The sequence below is a fragment of the Macaca thibetana genome, chromosome 7, assembly GCF_024542745.1.
Source record: "Macaca thibetana thibetana isolate TM-01 chromosome 7, ASM2454274v1, whole genome shotgun sequence".
Classification (NCBI taxonomy): Eukaryota; Metazoa; Chordata; class Mammalia; order Primates; family Cercopithecidae; genus Macaca; species Macaca thibetana.
Window position 1 is genome coordinate 99,632,668 of NC_065584.1, and position 13,604 is coordinate 99,646,271.

At 45.0% G+C, this 13,604-nt stretch overlaps 1 protein-coding gene and 1 pseudogene across 1 annotated transcript in view; one reads left to right on the forward strand and one right to left on the reverse strand.

Annotated features, from left to right (window-relative positions):
- IQGAP1 (IQ motif containing GTPase activating protein 1) overlaps nucleotides 1-13,604 on the forward strand; it is a 209,616-nt gene that overhangs the window by 42,783 nt on the left and 153,229 nt on the right. The window lies entirely within an intron of this gene.
- On the reverse strand, nucleotides 11,844-12,231 carry LOC126959090 (gamma-aminobutyric acid receptor-associated protein-like 3; annotated as a pseudogene).

The following is a 13,604-nucleotide window of genomic DNA, read 5'->3' on the forward strand; positions in this document are numbered from 1 at the left end:
ACGGCTTCATCATGTTGGCCAGGCTGGTCTCGAACTCCTGACCTCAGGCGATCTACCCACCTTGGCCTCCCAACATGCTGGGATTACAGGCGTGAGCCCCAACACTCAGCCCAGATCCTTTTCTTAATTTTTTTTTTCTTTTGAGATGGAGTTTCACTCTTTTGCCCAGGCTGGAGTGAAGTGGCGCAATCTCAGCTTGCTGCAACCTTCAACTCACCAGTTCAAGCAATTCTCCTGCCTAAACCTCTCGAGTAGCTGGGATTATAGGCGCCCACCACCATGCCCAGCTAATTATTGTATTTTTAGTAGAGACGGGGTTTCAACATGTTAGCCAGGCTGGTCTCAAACTCCTGACCTCAGGTGATCCGCCTGCCTCAGCTTCCCAAAGTGCTAGGATTATAGGTGTGAGCCACCACACCTGGCCCCAGATCCTTTTCTTATACAAATATTAGTAGACCACACATTCTGTTCTGTTGAAAGTTTTTTTCATGTAATACTACATCTTGGAAGCATTCCATATCAGAATGTTTAGGTCTATCTTTATTATTATTATTATCATTATTATAATTATTATTGAGACAGAGTCTTGCTCTGTCACCCAGGCTAGAGTGCGGTGGTGTGATCTCGGCTCATTGCAATCTCCGCCTCCCAGGTTCAAGTGATTCTCCTGCCTCAACCTCCTGAGTAGCTGGGATTACAGGAAACCACCACAACACCCAGCTAATTTTTTATGTTTTTAGTAGAGATGGAGTTTCACCATGTGGGCCAGGCTGGTCTTGAACTCCTGGCCTAAAGTGATCTGCCCACCTCAGCCTTCCTAGGTGCTGGGATTACAGGCATGAGCCACCGCACCCAGCCAACCTCATTATTTTTAATGGCTACATACTGTTTCATGGCCTTGGAATCATAATTCATTTAGACTTTCTCCTATTGATTGAGATTTGGGTTGTTTTCATTTATTATTATTATTATTTTTAGAGATGGAGCCTCACTATGTTACTCAGGCTGGAGTGCAGTGGCTATGCCCAGGTGACATAATAGTGTACTGTAGCCTTGAACTCCTGGGCTCAAGGGACTCTTCAATCTCAGCCTTCTGAATAGCTGGGGCTACAGGTATGTGCCACCATGCCTGGCTGTTCTACTCTTTTGTTACTACAAACATTATGACAAACAACGTAATATTGTCTTGTATACACAACTTTGTTTGCATTCATAAGTATCTCTAGGATAAATTCTTAGAAGTGGAAATGCTCGGTCAAAGGAGCTATTATTACCATTCATTGTTATTATTATAATTAATCTCTAAGAAGTCAGATGTTGGATCTACTCCTTCCTTCTAAAGGCAAATAGTAGCTGTTATATCTAAGCATAAAGAGATCTTCTATATTTACTGCCTTTTGTGAGTAAAAAAATTTTTTTTTTTTTTTTTTTTTTTTTTTTTTGAGACTGAGTCTGGCTCTGTCGCCCAGGCTGGAGTGCAGTGGCCGGATCTCAGCTCACTGCAAGCTCCGCCTCCCGGGTTTACGCCATTCTCCTGCCTCAGCCTCCGGAGTAGGTGGGACCACAGGCGCCCGCCACCTCGCCCGGCTAGTTTTTTGTATTTTTTAGTAGAGACGGGGTTTCACCGTGTTAGCCAGGATGGTCTCGATCTCCTGACCTTGTGATCCGCCCGTCTCAGCCTCCCAAAGTGCTGGGATTACAGGCTTGAGCCACCGCGCCCGGCAAGTAAAAAATTTTTAAGTCCTGATACTGACATCTTGGAAAATTCCAGAATGCTTCTGCTATCTCTCCTATGTTTTCACACCCATTCTCTTTTCCCTATTTACATTGGTACATGACCACATTCCCACAAAATGTGTCGGTTGAGTTGGTGTCTTAGCCTGGGTTCCTTAGAAAACAGAGCCTGAGGCAAAGCTTTACGAGAGTGTAGAATCCCAGGAAGGCATGAGTAAAGGGAAAAGGGGAACAAGTCAAACAACGAGGACGAGTCAACATAACAGCGTGCATGATGGTCCTGACCACAACTTAGGCAACACAATTGCCTCCTCACTCTTAGAAGAAGCAATTGAGCTTGCATAGGGGAAATAAGTCTCTGAGAAGCCAGAGTAAGCCACTGCATCTCTGCACAGTCTGTGGAGTCACAGGAAGAGGCCCGGGTGGGGAGGGGGTAAGGAAGGGAATACATTTATCTACAGGCTGCCATCTCCTATTGGTCAAAGTTTGCCCCTCAGGGTGTCAACTCCTTTTAGCTTATGAGCTGAGCCGCCTGACTCCTCCAGCAGCCATGGAGAAAGCCAGAACCCAAGACAGCAGTGTCAGCCTCTATGGCCAAGCATCAACCTGGAGGGTAAGCCACTGCACATCCATGAGGTTTGAGATGGTCCACAGGGTCTCTCATATCAATAGCAACAGGAAACCCACATGGCAAGAGGATAGGAGCAGAGATGCTGGTACAAGGCCAGGTGCTACTGTATCATGCCCTCATGTGACATGAGGAACCTGGAGTAGCCACCAAAGAGCAAGTCGTTGCTAGAGTTCTGGCCAGCAAGGCAAGCGCAGGATTTGTAATGGCATGTAAAGTGAATCTGGTACAGGGCCAGGCTTGGTGGCTCATGCCCATAATCCCAGCACTTTGAGAAGCCGAGGCAGAAGGATCACTTGAGCCCAGGAGTTCGAGACCAGTCTGGACAACATAGAGAGACCTCCGTCTTTATAAAAAAGATTTTTTAAATTAGCTGGGTGTGGTGGTGCACATCTGTAGCCCCAGCCACTCTAGGGGCTGAGGTGGGAGGATCATTTGAGCCCCAAACATTGAGGCTGCAGTGAGCCATAATCATGCCTTTGCACTTCAGCCTGGGTGACAGGGCAAGACTCTGTCTCAAAAAAAAAAAAAAACAGAAAACAACAAAAAAACCAGTCTGGTACAGGTGGGAACACTGGCACATTGCACTCATTCTGAGATGGACATTTTATTACCGTTTTTTTTCTTTGAGTTGGAGTCTTGCTCTGTCGCGGAGCCTAGAATACAGTCGCATGATCTCGTCTCACTGCAACCTCCGCCTCCCTGGTTCAAGTGATTCTCCCACCTCAGCCTCCCGAGTAGCTGGGATTACAGGTGCCCGACACTATGCCCGGCTAATTTTTGTATTTTTAGTAGAGACAGGGTTTCACCATGTTAGCCAAGCTGGTTTCGAACTCCTGACCTCAGGTGATCCACCCATCTCGGCCTCCCAAAGTGCTGGGATCACAGGCGTGAGCCACCGCACCCAGCCATGTTATTACCTTTTAACATCATCGAAATCAGGATTTATCTCACAATTGACAGAATGTCAGAGTTTAATTGGCAGTTTCGTTCCCTTTCTTAGTGGTATATAAGTGGCCTTCTAGATGAAATAAGGTAATGTATTTAGACTGATGTGTACCAACAAACATGTCTCTTGATATCCTTGGCCCAGAAATGTTCTCACAAAAGAGGCGCTGCCCATCTCCTATGAGAAAGACCCACAATGGGGAAGAGCAATTGGCAAATTCGTAAGCCAGGGATGTTGCATTCCCATTGTCTATAACAAGCATTCATTACAATTACCATTAATATGACCAATTGTTGCTTATAGGTAGCGGTGTTGAAATGTTTGCTAATGTCAAGCCCAGGCGGTGAAACAAAAGTTCATTCATGTGTTCATGATGAGTAATGGCTTTGGTTAAGTCAGAACTCAATGCTAAAAATCGATACCTCATTAGCCTTGATAAAGGAAGTGTAATGGGGTGTTTCAGCAGAGCCCAGGCTGGGAATCAGTTTGGTTGTATTTCGATCTGATGGGTCATGATGCTTTTGTGGATTTGTTTGCATGAATCATTATGTTCATAAATATGGTTAAGTTAAAGAAGCAAGTTACTAAATAATATCAACACTATGAGTTCATTATTGCTTGTTTGAAAAAAAAAAAGTGTGTATATGTATCAGTGTGTTTAACCAGTGTGTCCAGGTTCATGTCTACATTGATATCTTAAATCACTGTGCTCTAAAATGTAGACTTTGGTGTCTAAATCTTCACTACTCAAAAGCGTTGTCCTTGAACCAGCAGTATCCCAAGCAACACCTGGGAAGTTGCTAGAAATGCACAATCTCAAGCCCCATCCTAGACTGGCTGAATCAGAATATGTATTTAAAATGCAAGCTCCCACATTAACTGATGAATGGATAAACAAAAATGATACATTCAGTTGGGTGCAGTGGCTCATGCCTGTGGTCCCAGCTACTCCAGAGACTGAGGCAGGAGGATCACCTGAGCCCAGGAGTTTGAGACCAGTCTGGGCAACATGGTGAGGCCTCACCTCTACTAAAAAAATACAAAAATTAGCCAGGTGTGGTGGTACGTGCCTCTGTAGTCCCAGCTACTTGGGAGATTGAGGTGGGAGGATCACTTGAGCCCTGGAGGTTGAAACTGTACACGCTACAATATGGAGAAACCTTGAAACATTACACTAAGTGAAACAAACCAGACACAAAAGGCCACCTGTGTGATTTCATTAGTGTAAAATGTCCAGAATAGGCAAAACCATAGAGACAGAAAGTAGAGTAGTGTTTGCCAAGGGCTGGGAGAAGGGGTAATTGGGAAGCACTGCCAATGGGTACAGAGTTTCCTTTTGGGGTGATGGAAATGTTGTGGAATTAGATGCTGGTGATGATTGCGCAACATTAGGAATAAATTTAAAAACACTGGGCCGGGTGCGGTGACTTACGCTTGTAATCCCAGCACTTTGGGAGGCCAAGGCAGGTGGATCACTTGAGGTCACAAGTTTGAGACCAGCCTGGCCAACATGGTGAAACTCTGTTTCTATCAAAAATACAAAAATTAGCCAGGCATCGTGGCACCTGCCTGTAATCCCAGCTACTCCGGAGGCTGAGACAGAAGAATTGCTTGAACCCAGGAGGCAGATGTTGCAGTGAACTGAGATCATGCCATTGCACTCCAGCCTGGGTGATGGAGTGACACTCCATCTCAAACAAACAGACAAACAAACAAACAGAAAAAACAAAAAATAACATACTGAACTGTACACTTCAAAAATTTGAATTTTATCTTGTGAATTTTTTTTCTCAAAAAAATTAAAAAACAAAACCAACTTAGCATATTGCCTGGAAACTTTTAAAAATAGCATATTGCTTTCTTTTGTTCCCACAAAGGAGGAAAAGAAAATGCTGTGAAAGTCATCATATTCCAAAAAATTGCCATATGATATTTAATGTTCCCTGAGTACTCAAAAATACTGCGGATTTATTTTGGATCATCTATGTAAGTGTAACGTACAAGGTTCCTTGAAAATATAATGCTGCTGCTACCGTCATGAAAAGTAAAAATGATCAAATTAATAAAAGGTGTTTAAAAGTTTTTTTTTTTTTAAATGCAAGCTCCCCAGGTGTTTGAGATGCAATTTGAGAAACACCATCTCCTTAACTACATGGCCTCAGTGTTCTTTCTCACCGTCATTCAGAAAATCCTTCCCTTTTCATTTGGGAATCTCCACAGGTGGCACATTTCGCATATGAAGCATATCCCCTGCCCTAGTCTGCAGCCTCCTCCACCTCCCCGCTGCCTGCACTGCAGCAGTCCTGCTTAGCAGCGTAGCGCTACCATGGGGAGCCACCGTCGGCAACTGATTAAGGACATGGCATTGCCTGGAACCAAGGTCTCACTCCTCTGTTCTCAGTTGCTGTCATGGGCTGGCAGAAGAAACCAGCTGACATCAGACTGTTCACCAGTGTCCTCTCTGCCTCCCTAGGCACCTCTGTACCAAAAATCTCCCCTCTCTTTAAACATAAAAGTGTTTACATTACAGGTTCATGCCTGTAATTCCTGTGATATGGGAGGCCGAGGCAGGAGGATCGCTTGAGCTCGGGAGTTGAAGGTTGCAACGAGCCGTGATCAATATAAAAATTTTTAAAAAGAGAAAAAAAACACCAGATGTCAACACACATAGAGGATTCAAATGGAGTAGGGAAAGAAAGGAAGGAATCTCTCCCTCTCCCCAGAGATGTCTGAACTCTAGCTTCTGCTCAGAGACAATTTTCTATTGCACAGACTTGAAAGATATGTAACAATTTTTTTTTTTTCTTGAGATGGAGTCTCACTCTGTCCCCGGGGCTGGAGTGCAGTGGCAAGGTCTCGGCTCACTGCAAACCTCCATCTCCCAGGTTCAAGCAATTCTCTTGCCTCAGACTCCTGAGTAGCTGGGATCACAGGTGCATGCCACTACACTAGGCTAATTTTTGTATTTTTATTTATTTATTTATTTATTTATTTTCTTGAGACAGAGTCTCACTCTGTCTCCCAGGCTGGAGTGCAGTAGTGTGATCTCGGCCACTGCAACCTCCGCCTCCCGGGTTCAAGTGATTCTCTAGCCTCAGCCTTCTGAGTAGCTGGGATTACAGGCACCCACCACCACACCTGGCTAAGTTTTTTGTATTTTTAGTGGAGATGGGGTTTCACCATGTTGGCCAGGCTGGAGGTTTTGTATTTTTAGTAGAGACAGGGTTTCACCATGTCGGCCAGGCTGGTCTCGAACTCCTCAACTCGTGATTGCCCTGCCTCGGCCTCCCAAAATTCTGGGATTACAAGCATGAGCCACCACACCTGTCCTAATTTTTGTATTTTAGTTGAGACGGGGTTTTACCATGTTGGTCAGGCTGGTCTCAAACTTCCGATCTCAAATGATCCGACTGCCTCGGCCTCCCAAAGTGCTGGGATTACAGGCATGAGGCATAGCGCCTTCAACAAGCATCTTTAAATAGAGAATTTCTGTCTTGCAAAAATTAGTGTACGAAGGTCACAAAGCCTTCCTCATACGGTTCACAGCACACAGAACAGTCTTTTTATAAAGGATGTGGGGTTGCAGAGACAGGAAACGAAGTTGGTTCCCAGATCTTGGCAGGCATAGATGGGGAGGCCCTCCAGAAATCTACTCAGGCCTCCCTCCTGCAAATGTGGGCATGCTGACCCCTGTTATCTGTAAAGAGGGAGCTCTTAAGATAACTGTCCATTATCAGACCAATTGGTGATAATCCCTGCCTGAGCCTTTTAAATCACTTAGACCTAGACATTAAATACTTTGTTTTGAATTTCTACCAAGAAGTTGAATTGGTTAATTATCCTGGAAGTGGTTCAGCTTAAAAGGGTTTGAGATAATTTTGCTATTTTGTTATTATTAGCAAGGATGAAAACCTCTCATTTTGTTTCTAATTTTATTCACTTTTGTGTGAATTATCTGGACTCTTTACAATGAATAATTTTAAATGGGTAATTCTAAAAACTGGTATTAAAAATTAATGTGTTCTTTAAGGTAGATTTAAAATACAGATGAGCAAAATGTATTCCTGTACTATATTTATGTACATGTATGTGTATATGTGTATACATATGCATGGATTCTTTTTTCAAACAGAAATGATGATGCATTAGTGGGAAATGTTTGAATTGCAAGTGCCTGGACTTTACCACTCAAACTATCTTAGGCAAGAAGGGAATATTTATTGACTCATAAAACAAACTTAAGGAAAATTCAGAGTTATTTCTGGCTTCAGTGACCCAGGACTCAAAATGCTCTTAAAAGTTTTCTAGCTTCTGCCCTCTGCTTCCCTCTCTCTGCCTTCGTCTCATTCTCTCGGAATGCGGTTCAGCTGGCAGGAAATACGGCTGCCATGGCCTACAGACTCACATCTTCCCATCTTTACTTCCAGAAAGGAACAGGTCCTTTTCCTTTGGTTCCAGCTTACAAAGTCCCAGGAAAGGTCCCTGATAGACTCAGCATGAGTCATCTGTGCTCTTCTTGACAAATCATTTTGGGCCAGATAGCACAGTTCTGCCGTCAGCTTGGTTTGGGTTGAGTGTTCACCTCCAAACCAGACCCTGTGATAGAGAGGAAGGATCAGGTAAGCAGATGGCAGCTCCCATCTGAACTATGCATGGGGTGCTGTTCTGTAAAGAAAAATCCGGTGCTATTTCCCCTAGAAAGATAGTGTGCTGGTAGACAAGTGACAGATATTCACCAGATGCGAATGGAATCATATTTCACATGTGTTTTGCCACACACTTTTTTACATCTTTCATTTGTCTATGTTCTATGACATAATTTCAGTGATAATAACATTTAATGACAGAGCAATATTCTATTCTGGAATACAGCCATGATGACTGGAAGCGACCATGAGGACAAGAGCCACCCACCAAGGTTGACAGAGCAGGAAGACAGAGAACACCCAGGTCCTTGACAGCATCCTGGAGTTGCTTTACTAGACATGTATTACTAATCTCTAGATTTTTTTTTTTTTTTTTTTTTTTTTTTTGAGACAGAGTCTCTCTCTGTCATCCAGGCTGAAGTGCAGTGGCGTAATCTCGGCTCACTGCAACCTCTAACTCCCAGGTTCAAGCGATTCTCGTGCCTCAGCCTCCTGAGTAGCTGGGATTACAGGCATGCGCCACCATGGCCAGCTAACTTTTTTGTATTTTTAGTAGAGACAGGGTTTTGCCATGTTGGCCAGGCTGGTCTCAATCTCCTGGCCTCAAGTGACCCACAACTTTGGCCTCCCAGATTGCTGGGATTACAGGTGCGAGCCACTGCAACCAGCCTTTCTTGACTTCTTGATACGTGAGAAAAATCCCTGATTTGGATAAACCACAGTAGTCAAGTTTCTCTTGCATATGGACAAGTGCAGTTCCCAATAAATACACTTCTTGACAGCCTTGCATGATTAAAGGTAGGCCAGGGAAATTAACATCAATGGGAAAGGTAGGGAAGGGTAATGATAGGAACCCCGGAGAGGTTGAAGGGAAGCGGAAATAAAGGACCTTGTAGCCTACTCCTTTTTTGAAGTGTTGAAGGAAACTGGCCCATAGAGCATCCTGGAGCCAACATTCGGTGGTTGCAACAGAGTAGAACTGGCATTCATAGCTGAATTGAGTAGCAAGAAGGTAAGAGGTAGTACCCAAGACTTTGATCCTATGTAGCATGAAGGGTTGCAGAAGTCTCTAAGGCTCCTAGTTTGAGTAATGGGATCATCTCCCCCATTCCCCATACATAGAGATCTTTACTGTAAGTTTCCTTAAAGAGCTGTCATAGGAGCATGACAGAGTACATCAAGGACAATGTCCTAAAGTCCTCTGTAGTCCCTGTGGTAGTCAGCCTCCAAGGTGGCCCACTATGATGGTTAATTTTAGGTGTCGGTTGGGTGTGGTGGTTCAAGCCTGTAATGCCAGCACTTCGGGGAACTGAGGCAGGAGGCTCACTTGAGCCCAGGAGTTCAAGACCAGCCTCAGCAACATAGCAAGACCTCCTCTCTACAAAAAATTTTAAAATTTGCCAGGTGCAGTAGCACATGCCTGTAGTCCTAGCTGCTTGGGAGGCTGAGGTGGGAGGATCACTTGAACTTGGGAGTTTGAGGCTGCAGTGAACTATTATCACACCACTGCATGGAAGCCTGGGTAACAGAGTGAGACCCTGTCTCTAAAAAAAAGTTTTAGGTGTCAACTTGACTAGATTAAGGAATACCCAGATAGCTGAGAAAGCATTATTTATAGTTATGTCTGTAAGTGTGTTTGGCATTTAAATCAGTAGACTGATAAGGAAGATCTGCCCTCACCCAGGGTAGATGGTACCATCCAGTCAGCTTAGAGCCCAGATAGTGCAAAAGGACAGATGAAAGGCGAATTTTCTCTCTCTTTCTTCTGAGCTGGGACACCCTTCTCTTGATCTCAGACATTAGAACTCCAGGTTCTTCAGCTTTCAGACTTCAGGACTTGCACCAGCAGCCCCTCAAGTTCTTGGGCCTTTGAACTTAAACGGACTCACACTACTGGCTTCCCTGGTTCTCTATATCTATATATCCTATTGGTTCTGTCTCTCTGGAGAACCCTGACTAATATACCCACTATGATCCTTGCCTCTAAGTATTCACACCTTTGTGTAGTCCCCTCCCACACTGTACCAGGGTTGGTCTGTGTGACCAAAAGAGTATGGCAGAAATGATGGTCTATCACTTCCAAGGTTAGATTGCAGCTTCTGCTTCTTTCTATCTTAATCACTCACCCTGGGGAAGCCAGCTGACACATTGGGAGGAGAAGCTACAGGTGAGGAAACAGTCACATGAGGGAGATTGGGAGCAAGCAGATCGTCTGGCCCCAGTCAAGCCTTCAGATGACTGTAGTCCCAGCCAGTGTCTAGACTGCAACCGTGTGAGATACCTTCAGAGATACTCACCTAGGCTGTTCCAGATTCCTAATCAACAGAAATAAAATAATTTTTTTTTGAGACAGAGTTTCACTCTGTCTTCCAGGCTAGAGTGCAGTGGTGCCATCCTGGCTTACTGCAGCCTCAGTCTCCCCAGGCTCAAGTGATCCTCTTACCTCAGTCTCCCAGGTAGCCAAGACTACAGGTACGCATCACCAAGCCTGGCTGATTTTTTGATTTTTAGTAGAGACGAGGCCTTGCCATGTTGCCCGGGCTGGTCTTGAACTCCTGGGCTCAAGCAATCCTCCTGCCTCAGCTTCCCAAATTGCTGGGATTATAGGCATAATCCACTGCACCTGGCACATGTTTTGTTTTGTTTTTTAAGGTAAGCAATTATTTTATTTCCTTGGCCTGATGGCATTGACTTCATTACACAAGAACTTGCAGCTGACAGAACTGACACACAGATTTCCCCCAAGAGGAAGAACCCTTTTCATTTGCAGAGATGAATTGAAATGTCATGTCTGAGTGCAATTCCTGCTCCCCACTCCCACCCCAAAAACCCTAAAAGTGATAACAAATCAATAAATCAGTAAAATTCCCATGATTTACTAAAAGTCATCCCTGCAAACCTTTCTAACTAGCAGCTGCAGTGGATAACCAAGAAGGGAAGCAGTTGGCCATCACATAGTATTTCTGTGTGAGACTGAAGGGACAGTGGCATGGGAGCAAGAATCCTGAATGAGTGAGAGGTGTAGATAATCTACCTTACTTCATACCTGCCCCTTCCCTACATAAGACATCTCTGTCCTGATACATGGAAAATACTAGAGAAGATGCTAGGAGTGGTTTTATTCCGCAATTGGAAATGCCTGAAGCTTATTAAATTCCAAGGTAGGGGTGATAGAAGGAGCACCAGAGAGAAAGAACAGTTTAGACAGAGATGCTCAACACTCTGTCAATTCCAGTTTAATGCCATTTAATAACAAAACTGTCTTCTTAATCATAACCACCCTCATGCCTAACCCCTATTTTCCAAAAATAAGAGATCCCTGTCTAAATTTCTGGGTTGATGTCTACTGCCTCCCCTGGGGTGGCACTGTGATGTTTGTGAGATTGTAACTGGGATAGGAGAAAAGTAGTGTGGGACAGGGAAGATCAGGGGCCACGATGCATCGATTACAGTGGGTCTCTTTTCGTTCCCAGGTATGGTCCACTACCACAAGTCCCCTTTCCCTACCTGTCTTGTGCAACTGTCAAAAATAGAATATGTGCCTAAAGAGAAGGGAGTACACGGAGTTGCTGCTGGACTGCCATCATCTCTGACCCCAACTTGTCCACCTCCTGACCCTTCTATGAAATTGCACAAAAATTAAATCTCAGGAATGCCGTAAAATTACATCATCCCCATTCCTCTATCAAAGCCAATGCAACAGCTCCGTCCTGATAAGCTTTCTCCCTGAGCTGAGGAAGCAGCAAAAAATATCAATTGAGCATGTGAAAATGTGATGACGGTGTGTGCGGTGTAGTTTCTAGATGTCTTCACCTTCTGTCTCCTCGCGGTGGGAGCCGCCCTCTCTTTCCCCAAGTCGCGCATACACCCCTCCCCTACCCCCAAGTCCAGATGCTTCCATCTGCTGGGCTTCCAACCATTCATTTCCCATAGACACTCTCATTACTGTAGGCCACATACAGAAAATCATCTTCCTCATGACTGTCCTCATACAGTTGGCCCACGGTAGCACTAGTGGGAGGGATTGTGTTGTTGACAAAGAAGAATAAGGCGTCCTCAGGTCTCAGGTGGATTCTCTTCCGGATTAAGAAGTAGAACTGGCCATTGGTAAGGTCGGAGGGCACTAGGTACTTCCTCTTGTCCAGATCAGGCACCCTGGCTTTTGGAGCCTTCTCTACAATCACAGGGACCCTGTCCGGATATTTCTTCCGGATATTTTCTGCTTCCCTTTTCCGCTACTCAAAGGGATGGTCCTCCTTGTACTGGAACTTCATGATGAATCACATGGCTTCCGAGATTCCCGCGCAGGGCCTGCCTTCTTCGCCGCTGACCGCAGGCCGCGTCCCGCTCCCTCCGCTGACGTGTGCTCAGAATAGGGGCAGAAATATCAACAGCGGTGGTCCGAGTGTGCGGGCGGGCGGAATGTGGGGTGGGAGGGGGACCTCAGGTGCTCCTGCCTGGTGGTAGAGGAAAGCCAGGTGGAGAAATACTGGCGGCTTTTCCGAACAGCTGGGAGCACAAAACCAAATATTTGGTTTTTCAACCAATAAATTTGGGGGTAATTTGTTACACAGCAACAGATGATAGACTCTCTCTTTAAAAAAAATCAGTTCTGGCCGGGTGCGATGGCTCACGCCTGTAACCGCAGCACTTTGGGAGGCCGAGGCAGGCGGATCACCTGAGGTCAGGAGTTCGAGACCAGCTTTGCCAACATGGTGAAAACCGGTCTCTACTAAAGATATAAAAAATTAGCCGGCGTGGTGGTGCACGCCTGTAATCCTAGCTACTTGGGAGGCTGAGGCAGGAGAATTGCTTGAACCCAGGAGGCGGAGGTTGCAGTGAGCTGCAGTCGCGCCACTGTACTCCAGCCTGGGCAACAGGGCAAGACTCAGTCTCAAAAAATAAAATAAAATAAATAAAACAAAATAAATTCAGTTCTATTAACTGCTGAAGTCTTTCTCTGTTTTCATGCTCCTTGAAGTCCTTTCACAGTTTTTCCTCGCTCCTCTATGCCTCCTCTCGGCCACGCCCTTTAGCACCCAACCCCCAACAGGTCATGATCCTCTCTTCAGGTGGCCATTGCGGGTACACGATTGGTTTCCTGCACTGACTGCTCTTGTCATAAGACCAAACTTCCTTTCCATCACTCCCCACACACCTGATCATTGTGAACAAACCGCTGAGAGAACAAGGTAAGGCAGAAGGAACAGAAGCTGGAGAGAGTGACAGGGATAGCCACCAGCCAGATTCTGTGACTCTTCATTCATCTCCCCACTCCAGTCCCAGATTGAAGAGTAATCTTCATGATCTCCCTGATGGCAAAATGCTAGAAAGACTTACCGAGGGGCCTGAAGATGCCTTCAGTTCTCCAGGTCCTGAACTCTGTTCCAGTTACAGAAGGCCTGGCAATCCCTAGGTTTCCTGGGCATTCCTTTGTTACTGAGCTCCTCTGGGATTTCCATTTTCCTCATTTTCATCTGACTAAATCTAACTACATCTAACTACCTCTGCTAACCAGATATTTGTTCACAGTCGACAGAGTTTCTGAAAATGCAATGTAGTTATCTTGCAGATGACTACAATTGTAGCAAAATAACTAAGATGCAACTGGCTATATGAAAAAAAAAAAAGACAAAATATTACTTAG